The sequence below is a fragment of the Sus scrofa genome, chromosome 18 (assembly GCF_054392235.1).
Source record: "Sus scrofa isolate SSC_HxYL_T2T_F1_AM1 chromosome 18, Sscrofa_HxYL_maternal_Yorkshire_Landrace_v2.0, whole genome shotgun sequence".
NCBI lineage: Eukaryota > Metazoa > Chordata > Mammalia > Artiodactyla > Suidae > Sus > Sus scrofa.
The window spans coordinates 15,294,559-15,314,756 of record NC_139400.1 but is presented as its reverse complement, the minus strand read 5'-3'; the positions used below and the strand labels follow the sequence as shown (position 1 = coordinate 15,314,756).

Here is a 20,198-nt window from a genome sequence, read left to right as displayed (position 1 = left end):
CATGTCTAGGAAAAAACAGACTCACAAATAGAGAACAGACTTGTGATTGGGGGGCAGGGAACACACGTCTTGGGGGGAGTTTGGGATTAACAGAGGCAAACTCTTACATACGCGATGGACAAACAAGACCCTGCGGCACAGCGCAAGAACCATATCCAGCATCCTGTGACAAACCATAACGCAAAAGAATATATCTGTGTAACTGAGTCAACGTCGCTGTACAGCAGAAACGAATACAACATTGTGAATCAACTAGTCTTCAATAAAATTTTTTAAATGCATGCGAGAGAAATCTATCTGGCGGTGATGTGTCCCCCAGGAGCGTTGGGGCTCAGGGTCAGAGGTGCCCTAGCGGGGGTGGGGCTGCGGCTTCTAGGAACTTGCAGACCCCTCTGGGGAGTCGTTTTGGGTGGAGGGAGCCCACGGTCAAGGAGAAGAGTGAGAATCACAGAATGAGGCGCACAGAGGGAGCGGAGGCTGGGGGAGGCCCTGGGCGTGACCTTCGGGGTTCAATTTTAGGAAGATGATGCTGCAGCCATGTGGCAGTTGAAGAAAAATAAGTGTGAGCCTGGGAGCAAGGGATATAACACCGAGGAGAGAAGAAGATGGACTTCTCAGACGTCAGGGGCCATTACACGAGGAGTGGGATGGGGGGGACTGGGTCCCGGGTACCGGAGACGCGGAGGAGGTGGAACTGGCAGCGAGCGGTCACCACCAGCGAGCTCGGGGAGGAAGTCGGGCCCTGTGACAGTGGCTCCCTTTGCTGCCGGGGACCCGCAGAGGAAAGGTGGGCTGCACAGAGAAAGGCAGCCTTTGGGCGGGGCTGGGCGGTCTCATCCTTCATCCCGGGAGGCATCCGCACCAGGCAGGAAGTCAGCCCAGGAACGTACTGGGGACCAGGGCTGCGGGAGGGCTCCGTGTAGACGGACCAGGCCCAGGTTTCCCCGCAACAGCAGGAGCAGCGCTCCCCAGTTAAGCCAGCAGAACTTCCGCCTCGGTTGATTTCCAAGGGGCCTAAGGGGAGGGAGGGTTAACCCGAGGAAGGAACAAGGGTTTTGCTAAACCTCCACTCACACATGACTGCTGGCCAAAGTAACCCCTTGGAGCTGATATGAGCTCTCTTCCCCCCTCAAAGGGTAAAGGAAGCAGGGGCAGCCTACCTAGGGGCTGTCTGGTTTCCTCCCGCCCGTCCTTTGTCCTTCTCCAAAATGATGAAGCTACAGGGATTTTTCACGTTCTTTGGGATTCACTGAATGTCTACACTGTAGCAGGAACTTTAGTTGTAGAAGGAGGCCTTTCCTGTTTCTAGAAACAAGAAAAGAGAAATCCGTTTATTTCTTCTCAATGCCACTTCCTCACAGGAAGCAGGAGAACAGGGAAGTTCTGAGAGATTTAGGGCTTTTTTTTTTTTTTTTTTCAAAAGGGATATGAGGAACTCTTTATTAGCTCAAATGTTTTCAAATGCAGTAAAAGAGACACAAACTCCAACAGCTTAGACAATAAGGAAATTTATTGGCTGACTTCCCTGGAAGTCCAGAGATCGAGTAGGCTTCAGGGCTGGTTGGTTCAGGGGTCCGCATGGATCTCATCACTCTGCTCTGAGTGTTGCCTTCAATCTCGGGTTGGGAGCCACGTGGCTGCTGGACCTGCAAGCATCACACTCAGATCCAACCATGCCCAAAGGAAGAAGAGAGACCTCTCCATGCAGGGTCCCTCCTGTGAAAGAAGAAAGCTTCTGGCCCCAGTTCTGCTCACCTCCCCTTGGCCTGAACCAGACCAGAGCTGGCTCCTGCCAAGAAAGTGGGGTTGTGTATATACCAGCCAGGCAAGCCTGGACCTGAGCCACTGTCATCCTCTTCTGAGGCTCAAGGCTTCACGGAGGCAGCAGTGGAGGCTGAACCAAAGCAGAGGTCCAAGGAAGAGGGGCCGTGACCCTGCAGAGATGACATGTCCTCTGTAGACCAAGAATATTTATTTCTGAACTGAGCAATGAATCTGCGAGGCGATTCATTAGAAACTGACAAACGGGCAACCTGCAGAATTAAAGATGATACCAGATGATCAGCAGAATAAGAAGGAAAAGGAAGCTGCACCAAACAAGACAGACACAAAGCTCGTCATGCGACACGATCCAGTTTTTGACACGGAGAAGCCCTCTGAGCACACGGTGTCTCCGGGCCTGTCGCAGATCTTGCTTTTGCTTTTCAATGTGCGACAGCACCTTGGCCAGGTAGTGCCTGCGACCCTCTCCGGGGGCCTCAGCCTCACCTCGCTGGAGCATCTGCGCCTCAAAGAAGAGGTCGTTGCTGAGGAAGGCGCCCTGGTGCTCCCTCTCCAGCCCCTCGAGCATGGCCATGAGCTCGGCCAGCTGGTCCCTCTGCTCCTGGGCGGAGGCCCGGTTGTTGAAGGCACAGTACCTGCTCCCGCACTCCTGGACCAGGCTCCTCAGCCTGAGGTTGTCTGTGTTTGCCACGTAGTCATGCAAGGACTCACCCGCTAAGTCCTCCCTGTGGGTGAAAAGGATGACCGTGTGCCTCAGGGCTCCTGCCCCAAACACCTCCTTGACCCTCATCACGGCCAGGGCGTCCTGATCTGTGAAGCGCCCCAGCTGGGTCACCAGCAGCAGCACGTGGGGCCCCGGCGCCAAGAGCAGGTAGCAGTCCCCGATGTCCTCGTACATCTCCTGGTCTTGGGCCTTGGCCTCAAAGATGGAGGGCGTGTCCACCACCAGGATGCTCCTCCCCTGCCACGTGCCTGTTGCCCCCTGACATGTCCTGGTCACAGGCTGGGTCCCCAGCTTGGACTTGAACACGTGCTGGCAGAGGATGCTGTTCCCAGTGGCACTTTTCCCGCTGCCTGATTTGCCCACCAGGACGATCCTCAATGGAGATGACCCTGGATTTAAGCTCCCTTCTCCTCCAGCTGTCAGGGCACAGGAAAAGGTAATGTGTCATTGCTGCGGACTGAATGTGTCCCCCCCCCCCAATTTATATCCTGAAACCCTAGTCCCCAGTGTGACGGTATCTGGGCTTGGGGTCTTTGAGAGGTGATGAGGTCTAGACCAGGGTTGAGGATGGGGCCCCATGATGGGATTAGTGGCCTTCTAAGAAGAGGGAGGGACCAGCGCTCTCTCTATGGCATGAGGACACAGCAACCAGGAAGCGAGTTCTCCCCGGACACCAGATCTACCACACCTTGACCTTGAACTCCCCCCGCCCCAAACAGTAGAACCAGTGAGAAATAAATAGTTGTTGGTTACACAGTCTATGGCATTTGTTTCAACAGCCTGAACTGACTCAAAGAGTCATGTCTTTTGAGGAAGAAGACAACAAAAGATAGAAAGACAAAGACCCAGAAGAAACAGCACCACTCTCAATCAATTAGGCTCCCCACTCTCTGTTCCCATCACAGAGCTGGTCAAAGTAAATTTTTTTTTTTTAATTTTATAGCTGTAACAATAGGATATGGAAGTTCCCAGGCCAGGGATGGAATCTGAGCAGCTGCAGCAACACAGGATCCTTTAATCCACTGCACTGGGCTGGGGATCAAACCTGCACTTCCACAGAGGCTCCATCTGCTGCAGCTGGATTTTTAACCCACTGCACCAGTGGAAACTCCCAGAGTGAATATTCTTACACAGAGGATAAAGGGAACTCACACAGGGTTGGTGGAATAAATCACCCCAGCTGACCAAAGGCTTAGGAGTCGTTCCTTTTGGGTTGCTGGGTTTTTGCACACTTTCCAGAAACTTCTCCCTATTCAGTTCTCACCCTGAAGGCTTTCTGATGCTCAGAGCTTTCTATGACCCCCTTACCCTCACTAAGGAGAGTATGACAGCAAGTAGCCCAATAAGTTCTATTTCCTGGGGGAAATGCATTTTCTTTTTCTTGGGGTGAATCTAGTCTTGTACCTCTCACTGCAGGTGGGAAGTCTGCTGCCCCAGTGCTGAGTTCATGGCCCCCAAACATCATGACAGGCTCCGCTAGACCTTACCTGTGGCGCATGCGTCTTCCCCAGCCTTCTGAAGCCCTTCCATTTTGTTCTAGAGGGAAAACAGGCAGGGAGGGTTCACACCGGAGCTGAACGCAACATCTAACACAAAACATCACAGTTTATAGATGAGGCTATTGAGAAGAGAAAAAACAGCTACCGAAGGTCACACGAAATTCAATGGATGAGCTGAGACTAGAACCCAGGTTCTTCTGACCCTCAGCCACTCTTGGCGCTAGACTGAGCTTCCTTACGAAGCGTATGCAGACAAGCCCAACACGAGAGCACCTGCACGTGAATTCCCACCACTTACAATTAGCTAACAGGACGCACAAAAATCACACTGTCTGCCCAGAAGACCAAACAGGGGAGTGGTCATTTCCACTGAGCATCCTGGCTCTCGGCCTTGAGAGTCTCAGTCCTGGCACCCAAACTCAAGTTGGCCAGGCAAAATGCCCCCCTTTGGTAAACTCACAAAAGAAATTCGTCCCTAAGTTTCCATGGTGATGGTTGTATTGGGGGCGGGGGGGGGGCAATCACTCATCATCCCAGTTTGCCCAAGGCTGAGAGGATCCCCTGATCAAAGGACCTGCATACCAGGGTGAGCTGGTCATGCCAGGAGCAGGAGACTGTCATTGGTCCAGGTGGATGGGGGGCGGAGTGCACGTCCAGTAATCAGAGCGGAGATCAGATTGGTTGGGCTCAGACCAGCTGTTACGTTACTAAAATTCTGTGCTTCCGTGTTGCTCAAACAGTCCTAGACCCGTAGCTTCCTCAGGGCATCCCTCTCCTGCCCACCTCCTTTCTTTCATTGTCTCCCATGCGCCTTTTCCTTGGTGCTTCTTTTTTCCTCCTACTTCCTGTGCTCAGCAAGTGGGGGGGAGCCACTCAGCCGCCACCCAAGGACGCCACTCAAGCCTCCTCCTGGGAACAACCTTCACATCCTTTCCAAATTTACAGCAGGACCTTGCTGTGCGCAAAGTCTCAGAGTATTTTCCTTATAATGGGCTCAAGGAGTAACTGTGGTGTTTCAGCCTCGAGGACAGGGGCACTGAAAAAGATACTTTGAGGAATAAGCAGATTTCCTTGGGATCACACCACAGAGGGTGTTATTTAGCCCTCCACACGTGAAACTGGCCATGGTGATTACCTTTGAAGGAGAGCTAATTTCATAAATAAATGACTTGGGAATTATTTTACTTTGAATGTCAAAACCCAGCTTCGATCAGACGGCCCCCATAACTGCGTGAGCCACTACCTTCAAATAAATGTCTTCATACGTGTATCCTATGGGTCCTGTTTTTCTGGAGAAACCATACATCTCCAGCTAATTGTCGCTGTTGAAACTCGGAGAAGGAGCACACCTGAAAATAATTCTCATCTTTGGCTGGATCTTTTCAAGGACAAAATCTATAGGGAGGATTTTTTAATGTGGTTACACAGAGGATGCCCAGTGGAGAAATCGATGTTTTGTTTTGTTTTGTTTTTGTCTATTTAAGGGCCACATCTGAGGCATATGTGAGTTCCCAGACTCGGGGCCAAATCAAAGCTGCTGCCGCCATCCTATACCACAGCCACAGCAACACAGGATGCAAGCTGCATCTGCAACATACACCACAGCTCACGGCAACGCCGGATCCTTAACCCATTGAGTGAGGCCAGGGATTGAACCTGCATCCTCATGGATACCAGTCAGGTTCTTAACCTGCTGAGTCACAATGGGAACTCCAGGTCTAGGCTTTTTAAATATGAAGAAACTGAGGCTTCAGGCGGGTATGGAATAGCAAGGACATGAAGCCACTTGCATCCAGAAAGGATGCAGAAAAGATATCAGAGGGAGGCGGCAACCCCTTCACGGCATCTCCCGACACACTGGGAGGGCTGGCAGGTGCAGAATGTGCCACCTACCCCTTGTGCTGGGAGGGACAGGTTCCCTCTGGCTGTCCCTCAGTCCCCCGGGGAACAGGTAAAGCAACGCTACTCACATGATGGGTTTGGCCAAGCGACTGGTAGCAGGCCATCTCCTCCAAGAATGAGAAGCTGAAACTGCTGCTCCCTCTGAGTCCAGCCTGAGTAGAAAGAGAAGTGAAAAGGGGGCCCCTTCTCTGAACCATCTTTCTCAATTATTTTTTGAGGCTTTCCTTCCTCTCCAATCCAAAGCGCCCCAGTGCCGGCCAGAAGGTGGCCACCATGTCCCAGCTGCCCCCCGCCCCCCCACCACACCCCGCTCTGTCCCCTGCAGACCCCTGGGCCCGGTTGCCCCATCAGTCCCCTCCTGATGCCACCATCATCATGCTTCCTCCTGGCCAACCACCCAGCTCCCTCTTGTCAGAGCCATCTCATTAACATTCCTTTAAAATGTTATCAGAGACCAGGCTTGGCCAGGCGCGCCTCTCCCTGCACGTGGAGGCTGGCTGGACCAGTTTAGAGAGCAGCTCCTGCTGAAGGCTGGAAAGGAAGGTGATTCCTTCTCCCATCCTCGGGCAGCCCCACATCCCACACCATCTCCACCGGGCAGGGCCGGGAGGAGCAGGTGGGGACAGAAGAGGTAGAGGCACCCTTGGGAACATGGGAAAGGCGGCTAAAACGCATCTGAAGTGGGCTACAACCTGGGCAGGTTAGCTTGCTCTCATTTGCCAGAAGGATTCCTGACAGCCTCCCCCACTTTCCCAACTGGAGTGTGATGGAGTGGCTGGCAGGCCCACGCATTGTCACCAACAAGGTGCCGCCATGAGACCCTGTCACTGTCAAGAGGGGCGGGGCAGGATAATCCTCTAGGAATCACAGCCGTGTAACTCCATTCTGGCGAATGGGGGGGAAGGGGGGTAAAATCTTTTTTAAAATAATAAATTGTATTTCTCAGAAATAAAGCAAATGGAGTTCCCTGGTGGACCTAAAGGTTAAGGGCCTGGTGTCATCACTGCTGTGGCTCAGGTCACTGGCCCAGGAATTTCTGCATGCTGTGGGCGTGGCCAAAAAAAATAGGAAAGCAAATGTTTTGCCTGACTAGATCATCATGCGTCCTGTTCCTGAAATCTTTCTGCTCTCTTTAAAATTGCAACTTTCCCTGGAGTCATGAATGCAACAGACCTCCCGTCAAATTCAAATCACCAGGCCAACTTTTCAGCCGGCTCCACAAAGGGCATCGGATGGCTTCTGGGAGCAGATCGAGGGAGGAGGGTCAGGTCATCTTCTCTTGCCCCGAGACGTGTCAAAAACTCAATACTTACACCCAGACGCGGTGCAACAGCCACTGGCTGTATATGTGCAAAACTTTTGCACAAACACGAGAAATAAACAAGCCAGTCAGCACCAAAGGGCTGCTGTCTGAGCTCATTCTGTTCAAAAGTTTAGGTTCTAAAAAAGACAATATCAGCAATATTTTCTGCTTGCACTTATTCGGGGCTTTAGGCTCTAGAACTCCTGACCTTAATTATTTAGGAACAGTGACACTGAGGCTTAGAAAAATCATGTGCAAACTGACGCAGATTATTACCGAGGGAGCTGGGGTGAGTGGGAGAGGGGCGGCGGGGAGAGAGGAGCCAAGCCCTGTTACCTGGTCGGTCCTGGAAAAGTCTTGCAAGTCCCACGCGCAGTCTTGAAACTATCCTCCCTCCGCTCCTTGGCAGCCTCTCTCATTGGCTTCTAGTCTCTTCAAACAAACACAAGAGCAGTGAGAAGTGAAAAAAAAAGCGGGCCACACATGCTACCCACGAGAGAGAGAGAGGGACTGCGTTCTCCCGGGGCCGCAAAAGACCAGCGTGTGCTGTTCTTGCCAAGACAGCCTCAGAATGAGTCAAAAGCCCTCAGAGGGTGCCATCAGAGGAAGAGGAGTATTTTTTGGTTTTGGTCTGATTTCTTTTTAATAACAGCTCCATTTCCTTCTCCCCACCACAGCTCTGTAAAGCTTTTGTGCCATTTCCCTGTCTGAATCAGTCGGGAGACCCAGAGAAGCTGGTGAACATCAGGGGCACAGGTGCATCCCAAAGCAGGCATCCTCAGCCTTTCACTGGCCCCACCTGGACCAACACGCATCTCGCCCGGCCCACCGTTTACCTCTTCTGCACAAAGACAGCTTCGTGTATGTAATTCTAGAGACCTGCAGCCAAAGCTGAACTCAGGGCGGGCATCTTGCATGAGACTTTGTACGGCTCTGGCCGCCTCTTATTTCTCTGTCCATTGGCCTGTCCTCAGGTCGCCCTTGCTTGGACGTGAGGGGAAAATAAAGTTGGGTAGGTTTCTGCACCTAGGTGAACTTGCACGGCCGCAGAACCCAAGGACACATCCGCCCCTACCCAGGGTGCGATGTGGGCAAAATGCTGAGCACTTGCAGGAAGGGTGTGCTCTGGTTTCCTCCTACCGCCCTAGTTAACCTCATCCTTGCAAAGGCCCTGCTGGGGGCCCTGGGTCGTGGGGGCTGAGCGCCCCTCTGGAGCCATGCTGAGGGTCAAGGGGGCAGAGCTTGAGCCACTACTTGCATCTTTGGGTTCAGATGAACTCTAGAAAAGCAACTCTAAGTAGGAAATGGAAACGCAGGTAACTCTTGATTCTTGCTTGGTTTGGAGGGGAGAGCGTTTATACTGCAGAAAACAGCCACACTTCACATCGCAATGAAAGCCGCTCTTGACTTACCAAAATATTCTCCCCTATTAATACTGTAATTTTCACACTTCAAATAATAATACTTTTTACACTGATTGAACTGGATAAATGCCCTCCTGCTGTAGAGGACAGAAAGGCATACTTTTTTTTTCTTTTTTTTGTCTTTTTGCCTTTTCTAGGGCCACTCCCACAGCATATGGAGGTTCCCAGGCTAGGGGTCTAATCGGAGCTGTAGCTACCGGCCTACGCCACAGCCACAGCAACACCAGATCTGAGCCACTTCTGCAACCTACACCATAGCTCACGGCAAGCCAGATCCTTAGCCCACTGAGCAAGGCCAGGGATCAAACCCGCAACCTCATGGTTCCTAATGGGATTCGTTAACCACTAAGCCACGAGGGGAATTCCCAGAAAGGCATACTTTTAACATACAGAAGATATTGTTTTTTCTCTGCCAGCTAGAAATGCCTCTAAGGTTGCATTTTTGCGGCTGGGGTGGGGGGACGGTTAAATATCGACTCCTTCAAAATAAAAATAATTATCTTTGCCAGATATTTATCCACCCTAAAATCATGAATAGCTTCATGCCTGAAGCCAATTTATCCAGTCATCTCAGTACATATTTTGTAAATATTGGATACACAAGAAAGGGACATTGCTCAAAGGTAGCAAAACATTCATGGTTAAGGTAAACCATTGAGTCATCCACCTCACCAGCCTGGCAAGGCTACTACTCACGTGCCCACAACATAGAGCTATGCATGTTGATCAGCTACTTTCTGCGCATTAGGAAAAACGCGAATTAATCACTGAAGAAAAGCTTTAGGCATTTCCTTAACCACTACATAGGCTGAAATGGGATAACCTTCTACTGGGAACAGTTATACCCTTTTTCCTCTAAACAGCCTGTACATATACTAAGCTGATTATTCTGTTAAATTAGGTGCATCTTTTTTTTCTTTCTGGGGCTGCACCTGCAGCATATGGAAGTTCCCAGGCTAGGGGTCCAGTCAGAGCTGCAGCTGCCGGCCTACACCACAGCCGCAGCAATGCCAGATCTGAGCTGGCTCTGTGACCCACACCATGGCTGATGGCAACTCCAGATGCTTAACCCAGTGAGCGAGGCCAGGGACCGAACCTGCCTCCTCATGGACACTATGTCCAGTTCTTAACCCACTGAGCCACAAGGGGAACTCCTGCATTTTTCTTATTAATTCAAAAAGGGCCTGTATTTATGACTCAAGAAAGCAAAACATTACCTCCTCAGCACAACACCAGTTAACACTTCTTTTCTGCCCCTTTCCATGTTTAGAGTTTAGTGGCTATTCAGGATTCCTCTTTTCCCTTCACAGCTAACTTGTGGAATTCCAGGGATGGCTCTTCAAACCACAGGTACTTCTAATTGCTGATGAAAGAAATGCCCAAAATAAAGAAGGAGGGAAATTGTTCCTTTGCCCATGCAGCTGCAGTGAAGAACAGCAAATATTATTCCTACAGAGGAGCCTGCGAGATAGCCAGTCCTCAAAAATTCTACCTCCGCGGAGTTCCCGTCATGGATCAGTGGTAACAAACCCGACTAGTATCCATGAGGATGCGGGTTCCATCCCTGGCCTCGTTCAGTGGGTTAAGGATCCAGCATGGCCGTGAGCTGTGGTGTAAGTCGCAGACCTGGCTCGGATCCAGCATTGCTGCAGCAGTGGTATAGGCTGGCAGCTGCAGCTCTGATTCGACCCCTAGCCTGGAAATTTCCATGTGTCACCTGTGCAGCCCTAAAGAGACCAAAAAAAAAAAAAAAAAACCTGTACCTCCACCCTGTGAAAATAACCATTCGTCTCTCGAATTTTGTAGAATTATGGTTGTCTAATAATGCGTTTCCCTCCTGTGAGACATAAATTAAAATTGAATCATTCCTAACAGGTCTAAATACTTATGTTTTGGACAAATCCGAAAGAGATCACTGATACTTCCTTCTGCCATGGGTATGCAGGTAATAAAAACAAAGCAAAATAAAATATTCAAAATATTGTGTGAGAATTGTGTCTCATTTAAGTTCACAATATGCTCAGTAAAATATAATTGTCAACTGTCTTGCAAATACCACCCCCTGCTGTTCATCTTTTAATTCAGCTGAAGAGATTAAACAGTTAAAGTTTTAGTTAAGCTTTTTGCTCAGTCCGGAAATCTTAACAAATGTTTTCTTTATGGCTTCTATCATTCTCAGAAAGCCCTCCATTTTCATCCTTTTATTTAAAAACATACTCTTCAGGTACACACAAAAATCTGCACATGAATATTTATGAATAGCTTGTTCATAATCACCAAAATTTGGAAGCAACCAAGATCTACACCGGCAGGTGACTGGGTAAATAAACTGTGGTGCATCCAGACAATGGCCTGTCACTCAGCATTGAAAAGAAATGTGCTCTCAAGCCATGAGAAGCCATGGAAGAAACTTAAAGGCATATTCTTAAGTGAAAGGCACCATCTGAAAAGGCTGCACACTGTATGATTCCCACTCTGACATTTTGGAAAAGACAAAACTATGGAGACAGTAAAAGATCAGAGGCTCCCAGAGTTCCCTTCATGGCTCAGTGGTTAACGAACCCGACTAGGATCCATGAGGATGCAGGTTCCATCCCTGGCCCTGCTCAGTGGGTGAAGGATCCAGCGTTGCCCGGAGCTGTGGTCTAGGTCGCCGATGAGGCTTGGATCTGGCATGGCTGTGGCTGTGGTGTAGGCCGGCAGCAACAGCTCCGATTAGACTCCTTGCCTGGGAACCTCCATATGCCTCGGGTGTGGCCCGAAAAGGCCAAAACAAACAAGCAAACAAACAAAAAACCTCCTAGAAAAAGAGATCAGATTTGTGGTGACCAGAGACAGAGCATAGAGGAGGGGAATTGGATAATGGCACGAACTTCCAGTTATAAGTAAGTACCAAGCATGCAATTACAACATGAGAAATATACTTAGCACGGCTGTGCACTACATATGAAAGGGAAGAGAGTAAACTCCAAGTTCTCATCACAAGAAAAAAAATATTTTCTATTTCTTTACTTTTGTATCTCTATGAGATGATGGCTGACACGAAACCTCCTGTGATAACCATTCCAGTCCTTATGCTCTATGCCTTAAATTTACGTGGTGCGGCACGTCAATTATATTGCAATAAAACTGGAAGAAAAAACAAATATAGACAAAGGTTTATCAAAGTTTACAATGTTTCTATTTTTTTCTAAATATTTTAGATATACTGGGCTAAATAGATGCCTTTTGGCCTCTCAATGAAAGAGTAAGAGATAAAAGAGTCATTTGCTAGGTCTTTCTTGGTAAAGATTTTTGGGATACTTCCCAGATATTGCAAAATCTAACATCTCTAATGACTGGCTAATAACCTTTTGCAAGCCCAGCAGTTTACATGATTTTGTTTTCTACAAAAAGGAAGGCAGATCTATCCATTAATATAAAATTAAAAATTAATGAGAGATCATTACTGGTTTGGGGGCATTCAACTTGGAAGGGGTTCAGAGAACTGAGTGGCATTGCCATTAAAAACTCGTTTTTATTCCTTATTATTTATTTATGTGAACAGGATTTCTCAGTGCCCGCATGGATTAGAACAAAGGAGTAGAATTGATCTGAACATTGTCTCATTTTAGCAGAGAACAATAGGCAATCATGCATATATGAAATAAATGGAAAAACGTCTAATTCATCTAACGGAGTTCCCGCTGTGAAGGATCACCGCACAGGATCAGCGGTGTCTTGGGAGTGCTGGGACACAGGTTCCATCCCCGGCCCAGCACAGTAGGTTAAGGATCTAGCCTTGCTGCCGCTGGGGCTTAAGTCACACCTTCGGCTTGGATCTGATCCCTGGCCTGGGATCTCCATAAGCCTCAGGACAGCCAAAAAAAAAGAAAGTCGAAGTGTTCCCGTCATGGCTCAACAGAAAAGAACCCAACTAGTATCCATGAGGATGCCAGTTTGATCCCTGGCCCTGCTCAGTGGGTTAAGGATTGCTCATTGCCATGAGCTGTGGTATAGGTCAAAGATGAAACTTGGATCTGGCGTTGCTGTGGCTGGGGTGTAGGCCATCAGCTGTAGCTCCAATTAGACCCCTAGCCTGGGAACCTCCATATGCTGTGTGTGTGGCCCTAAAAAGCCCTTAACCCATTAAGCCACTGGGGAACTCCAACAAATACACATTATCAACACGACATTTAAAATCAACTATACTTCAATTTTAAAAAATGTTTTTGTCTTTTGGGGCTGCACCACAGCATATGGAAGTTCCCAGGCTAGGAGTGGAATGGGAGCCATAGCCACCGGCCTAGGCCACAGCCATAGCAACTCAGGATCCAAGCTGCACCTGCGACCTACACCGCAGCTCACGGCAACACCGGATCCTTTAACACACTGAGTGGGGCCAGGAATTGAACTTGCATATTTATAGATACTAGTTGGGTTCGTTATGGCTGAGCCACAAGGGGAACTCCAAAATTTTTTTTAAAATATGCCAATACTCAACCAGCCATTGAGAAAAATATGCATTCTTCCAAAATTAATATAAATATAATTTAATTCCAATTGAAATCCCAATTTTTGTATGTAGAATTAGAAAATACATTGTCTCCCGTGGGATGAAAAACGCCTGGTGTAATCAAATGAGTCTGATATTAACATAAGAAAATCAACAGTATACACAGTACATAGGAAATTCCAATTAATAATGAAATTTAACATATGATGAAGGCAGGGAAATAATGGTTTATTTAGTAAGTAGTGTTTATTCAAATGGTTTTCCACCAGAAGACGATAAAGCTGAGCTCCTACTTCACACTGTATAAAATCGAGGAGGGATTAAATTCTTATCTGTGAAAAAAAAAGCACCAAAAATATTATAAAATACATAATTTTAATTTCATAAAATTGTATGAATAATTCAAGAACTGAGTGTATTTTATTAACCAAGACATGAAGCCAGAAGTTATCAAAGAAAAGATATTGTTCAATATCTTATTACGGCATCAAAGTTAAAGACAAAAAAAAAAGATTTGAAAAAAAAAATCTTAAAATATGCTATGTTTAAAAGCTCACAAAAATCAAGGAAAATGTGCCAAATATGCATAGATTGTTCAAAGAGAACGAGTAGCCAATATATAAATACATAAATGAAAATATACTCAACTTCGTGAATAATCAAGCAAGTGAAAATTAAAATTACTTGCAAAAATTAAAATGAGTTCTGAGATCTTCTACTGGCAAAAGCTGGTGGTAAGATTAGGGAGAAGGGCAGAGGACATTCTAATGCACCCCTGGTAAAATGTAGGTGATTACAGACATTTTTGAAAGCTCGCTGATAATATTTATTGCATTTTAAAATATTTATACCCTTCCGCGAGCTAGCCTGTTTCAAAGATTCCATCTCACAGCAATAAACATTCCAGTTAGTGCAGCCAAATAGCACAGCTTTGCTTCTAGAGGCAAAAATACAGGAAGCAAGCACCCGCAATAGAGAAAGAGCTAAAATCCGTTTTTCTGCAGTGAATATGAGTATGTACAAGAAGCGGGGGAACCCACATGCAGGTTTTATTTCTCACCAACAACATTTATTGACCACTTTTACAAAGGGGAACCAAGCACTGGCCTGGCCTCGAGAGAGCTGAAGTCTTTCTCCTTGACCATTCTAGAATAGTGCCGATGAAAGACAAAGAAATATATGATAATTCTGTCAAACACATTTTCATTCTGTATTAAGCAGAGTTATTAGGAATTGAGCATCATTGGTAGAAATGTCTCACTTTCTTTTTCTTTTTTTTCTTTTTTCTTTGTTTTTTTTTTGGTAGATAGATGGAATTGAGTAATTTGTCTTTTCTGTTTTGTCTTCAAATTTTATGTTGAATGTATTTTTAATTTAATCCCAGTTATTTAACTGTTACTTTGGCATTAACTGCTGTATTTGATGAGCTGGTTCAGTAATTTTGTTCTTTTGGGGATAGAAATAAACTTTTTTACGTTCAAAAAAACAAAATACAAGAAGCATAGTAAAAGTTCATCAGTAAAGATATTGTGGAAATATTGTGCAGCCATTAAAAAGGACTATTGATCTGCCTGAAATTAAATACAATGACCTCACTACGTGCTGGTGGGCAGGTGGAGGAAATGGTGGGTGGCTTTGGAAAACAGTTGGCCACTTTCTTAAAAGGTAAACACACCCCCATGATGTTCCAGCCATTCCAACCCTAGGAATCTCCCAAGAGAAAAGAAAGCATACGTCCATAAAGATTTGTACCTGATTGTTCATAGAAGCTTTACTCCTAACAGACCAAAAAAAAAAAGAAAAAAAACGGGAACAACTGAAATATCCATCAACAGGTGAGTGGGTAAACTTTGCTATATCCACACAGTGGAATATTACTTCTAAATAAAAGGAATGAACTACTACTTCTCAATAAAAAGGAATGAACAACTGGAGTTCCTGTTGTGGTGCAGCAGAAACGAATCTGGCCAGGATCCCTGAGGATGCGGGTTTGATCCTTGGCCTCGCTGAGTGGGTTAAGGATCCAGCATGGCCATGCGTTGTGGTGTAGGTCACAGACAAGGCTTGGATCCTGTGTTGCTATGGCTGTGGCATAGGCCGGTGGCTGTAGCTGCAGTTGACCCCTAGCAGCCTGGGAACTTCCACATGCCTCGAGCATGGCCCTAAAAACCAAAAAAAAAAAAGGAATGAACTCCTGGAATTCCCATTGTGGTGCAGCAGAAATGAATCCGCCTAGTATCCATGAGGATGAGGGTTTGATCCCTGGCTGTGCTCAGCCGGTCCGGGATCCAGTGTTGTCCTGAGCTATGGTGTAGGTCACGGACAGCTACAGCTCCAATTCGCCCCTTAGCCTGGGAACGTCCATATGCCACAGGTGCAGGCCTAAAAAGCAAAAAAGAGAGAGAGAGAGAGAGAGAGAGGAATAAACTACTGATACACAACGGCATGGATGGATCTCAGAATCATCATGCCAAGTGAAAGAAGACAAACAGACAAAATGAATACATATTGTGTGTATTCATTAACCCACTGAGAGAGGACAGGGATGGAACCCACATCCTCACGGACACTATGTCAGGTTCTTAGCTTGCTGAGCCACACCAGGAACTTCCAAACTCACCTACTTTTAAGCAATTACGTCCAGGGCAAGAATCAAGAATAGACATCTCCGATAACTTTCTAAGATGCTTTCGCCAGGTTGGGATCGTTCGCAGCAGTTGCAGGCAGCCTGGCCCCTTCCTCATCATTGACATCGTCTGTAGTTCTAAGTAAGTGGCCCAATCAGACGGGCCCTTTCTGTTGCAGGGAACAGAAGTTCAACTCACGCCACCGCTTAAGTGAGGGGGGAGGGGACCTTATGTAGATTTAGTCATTGCTAGATTCTCTCTCTCCTTCCCTCTTCATCAAAATCCCAGGACTGAGTTTTGTGGGACAGCCTGGGATCCCGAGCCCACCCTTTAGAGCTGGGATGCACTGATCAATCAGCCGTGCATGGAAGAATCAATTGTATTCAATAAAACTTTTTAAAAATGGAGAGGGGGTGTGAAAGAGGCAAACCTTCTCAATTCCAGGTGGTGTGGGGTTTTTTTGTGCCCCTTCATTCAAGAACTGGATTGAGTGCATTTTAAAAATCCCATTCAGGGAGTTCTCCTTCCACACAGTAGGTTAAGGATCTGGCGTGGTCACTGCAGCAGCTTTGGTCCCTGCTGTGACTCCGGTTCGGTCCGTGGCTGGGGAATGCACACATGCCGTGAGCGAGGCCAAAAAAAAATTCCCAGTTCAAGATCATTTCCGAGGACACTTGCACATTTGCCCCCAGCTTAGATGGACTGAGCTGACACCCTCTCTTTCCTCTACCTTTGGAAGCACCCTAATGCCTAGGGTTGTTTTTTGTTGTTTCACTTTGGGCATCGCTCCTCATCCTGGGTGCCCTGAAATTCCATGAAGATGGGACTACATGTGAAAGAGTCTATTTTTTTTCCTATTTCGTGTGCTGGCCACTGAGGGGGCCTTCTCATTCTGCAAATTAAAGCCTTTCCTAAGGCGGCAGCTTTCTTTATTTTGGCTCCCCAGCCCCACCCCCGCCCCCAGCCCCTTCTCCAGCCTCTCTGCAGAGATTCCTGTTAGTGGACGTTTCTCTAACAGAACTGCAGCCATCGGGAGGGTCTTCTTTGGCTCTTCTGCTCTCTCGTGTTTCATACCTCTTCCTCTTTTTTCATTCTTCCGTTTTCTAGATATTCTTGGGACTTTCCTTAACCTCAGCAACTATATTTTTAATCTCTAAGTAGCTGTTGTCTGCTTATCGTGCCTGTCTGTAGCCTGGTGGCACGGCTGATCGATGCGCTATTTCACGCAATCCCTCTTCTTGCTACCGATGCTATTTGGATGGTTTTAATTTCCCTTCTCCCGGGGTCTGCTTCTCCATCAGCTCGCTGGGCCTTCTGCTCTGGTCTCCAGCCTTACAGATGAACGTGCCACCTCCGGCAGGAACTTTCCTGGGGCCCCACCCCCACCCCAGACAGCCTGTCCTTCAGGCGAGGAACCCCCAGCATCACGGCCCCACTTGAAACCTCCATTCTCTGCCCAAAGAGATGGCGCAGTCCTTTCAGAGGAGGGCTCTTGGCAGCCCGCGGTTTTGCGCTCGTCCAGCCTGACTCTGCTTTGCGTTTTCTGCGCATGCGAACCATCCCTGGATCCTAGGGCGTCAGGTGGTCACCCCATTTAGAGCAGTACAGTGACTAAACAGAGAGGCTTGGTGATAAACCCGGAGGAGCACGGGGTTATCGCGGACAGAAAGGACCTAGGGGAAGTCTTCAATTTTTTAACAACTTTTTAAACAAAGTTTTTAATTTGTTTTAATGATTTCATTTAAATTACTTTTCTGATTAGGAAATAATCAACCTGTAGGAATGAATGAGTATACATTGAAAAGTTCTCGTATTTCTTTTCCAGATGCCCAATTTCCCTCCTTTGAGTGTTACTAGTTTTAGTGTTTCCTTCAAAAAAAAAAAAATTCCTATGCATATATTACTAGATATACAGAGTTCCCATGGTGGCTCAGCAGAAACAAATCTGATAGTATCCATGAGGATGCAGGTTCGATCCCTGGCCTCGTTCAGTGGGCTAAGGATCCGGTGTTGCCATGAGCTGTGGTGTAGACCGACGGCCCACAGTCGGTCACAGATGCCACTCAGATCTGGCGTTGCTGTGGCTCTGGCATAGGCCAGTGGCTACAGCTCTGATTGGACCCCTAGCCTGGGAACCTCCACATGTGGTGGGTATGGCCCTAAAAAGACCAAAAAAAAAGCATAAATAAACATATATATATTTATTTATATATGCATGTGTATATTTGCATTCATTGCAAAGAATATATAATATACAATTGTTTGTGCCACATGTGTTCTTATAAGCCAGATTCACTCACGAGGTCAAGGTGAATGAGAAGGGTGGCAGTGGAACGTGGGAATCACACCGGAGCTTGTGTGATTTTCCTCCATACGACAATGTTTTATTCCCCCAGGTAGCAGCAATCAAGCAGGTATCCCTGGGTTCACCCCCAGAAACAGCATCCCATTCAGGAGGATTTGAGGGCAGCATCCTAGGATCTAGGCCTGAAGACCTTTTATTTATTTATTTATTTTTATTATTTTATTTATTTATTTATTTTTGTGTGTGTGTGTCTTTTTGCTATTTCTTGGGCTGCTCCTGCGGCATATGGAGATTCCCAGGCTAGGGGTCCAATTGGAGCTGTAGCCACGGGCCTACACCAGAGCCACAGCAACGCGGGATCCGAGCCGCATCTGCGACCTACACCACAGCTCACGGCAACACCAGATCGTTAACCCACTGAGCAAGGGCAGGGACCGAACCCGCAACCTTATGGTTCCTAGTCGGATTCCTTAACCACTGCGCCACGACAGGAACTCCCTGAAGACCTTTTAAAGGCCAGTTACAGTAGTCCAGGTTCTCAGCCTACTACTGAGAATTCTTTCAACTGCACGTGGCTTAAGCAAAACTTATACGTTGGGCACGTATGGAAAGGGTCAAGGCTCAATCTGGCTTCAGGCACTGCTGAAGTCACAGCTCAAGCAATACCATCGGGAGTGGTTTTTTTCCCCCACCTCTTAGCTCCGTCTCCCACTGTCTTCACTGTCAAGCCGGTGACATGGGATCTTTGGCAGCTCCAGAAGTTTCTCTCTTGGGGGCAAGGTGGCTGCTACAGCTCCAACTTTATATCTTTGCAGGTTCAAGATCAGGATAACATACAGGAGCCTTTTCTGGTGGCCCTGAGATTTACTCTACTGTGACACTCCTGCAATAATCACCACGGTCTGGGGAAATGACCTGCTGCTTCATAGACGTTTGGATCACATGTCTTATGCCCGGAACGGAGGATCAAGCCCCACCATGAACACACAGCCAGACAATGAAAAGAAGTCAAGTCCCAGTTGCTTGCCCTGCGCCTGTTGTTATTTCTGTCTTGGAGTATAGACAGGTGGCTGGTGGTAAAGGCGTATCCTGGAGCCCAGCTGTCTCCTGCCTCAGGATGTGTAAACAAGAGGCTAGTTGTACATGCCTGTCCTGAAACCCGTCTATCTCCTGCCTCAACTAGACTAGTCAAAGTCACAGAGATGGAAAGTAGAAGGCGGTCATCCCGGGCTGCAGAAGGGGAAATGGAGAAGTTAGGATTTCACGGGTACAGAGTTTTCATTTGGAACAATGAAAATTTCTGGAGGTGGGTAGAGGTAATCGTTGCACAAGAATGTGAATGAACTTAATGCCACCAAAGTAGATGCTTTAAAATGGTCCAAAAATTAATAAAATAAATAAAACATTATCAGTGAGAGTTGGAGAGTTGAGGGAAAAAACAGCATAGACTTCAAATTTGGTATTTGGGTGGTGGTGGTGGGTTTTGTATTTTTTGGTTTTGGGGTTTTTTTATTTGTTTTGTTTGTTTTTTTGTTGGTTTGTTTGTTTTGCTTTTTAGGGCTGCACCCGAGGCATATGGAGGGTCGCAGGCTAGGGGCCTAATTGGAGCTATAGCCGCTGGCCTAACCACAGCCATAGCAACCCAGGATCTGAGCCGAGTCTGCGACCTACACCACAGTTCACGGCAACACCGGATCCTTAACCCACTGAGCGAGGCCAGGGATCGAACCTGCAACCTCATGGTTCCTAGTCGGATTCATTTCCGCTGTGCCACGATGGGAACTCCAGTACTTATGTTAAAGAAAATAAAACAAGTACTGTAGTGAGTTTAGAGAAATAAAAAGATCATCAGCAGCATAACTTAGGAACAAAAGAATATCAAAAGGAAATAGGAATATTTGAAAAAGAAGTAAATACAATATCTAGAAAAAAATTAAACTTGGAATTTAATAGAATGGTTAAAAGCAGATTACACATAACTGAGGCAGAAATTAGGTAACTTGGTAAATAATTGCGAAGAATTTAGCCAGAATGCAGCGGGTAGAAATAAAGAGATGAAAGATGAAAAATACAAAAAGGGCTAGGAGATAAAGAAGCTAGTGTAAGAGGATCTAACGTGTGCCGAATTGAAATTTCA

At 47.1% G+C, this 20,198-nt stretch overlaps 1 long non-coding RNA gene across 16 annotated transcripts; it reads right to left on the bottom strand.

Annotated features, from left to right (window-relative positions):
- Positions 1 to 1,492: 1,492 nt before the first annotated feature.
- LOC102163082 (GTPase IMAP family member 5) lies at positions 1,493 to 8,311 on the bottom strand. Of its 16 annotated transcripts, none has more exons than XR_014833539.1 (8): positions 8,047 to 8,311; positions 7,547 to 7,642; positions 5,976 to 6,059; positions 3,994 to 4,042; positions 2,679 to 2,922; positions 2,418 to 2,507; positions 1,756 to 2,033; positions 1,493 to 1,646 (listed from the first exon to the last, which is right to left on the bottom strand). It is a non-coding gene; the product is annotated as a GTPase IMAP family member 5 (long non-coding RNA). The 16 variants fall into 16 exon arrangements; XR_014833541.1 differs by having other exon boundaries at positions 1,756 to 1,954; XR_002340495.2 differs by having other exon boundaries at positions 2,269 to 2,922.
- Positions 8,312 to 20,198: the final 11,887 nt, after the last annotated feature.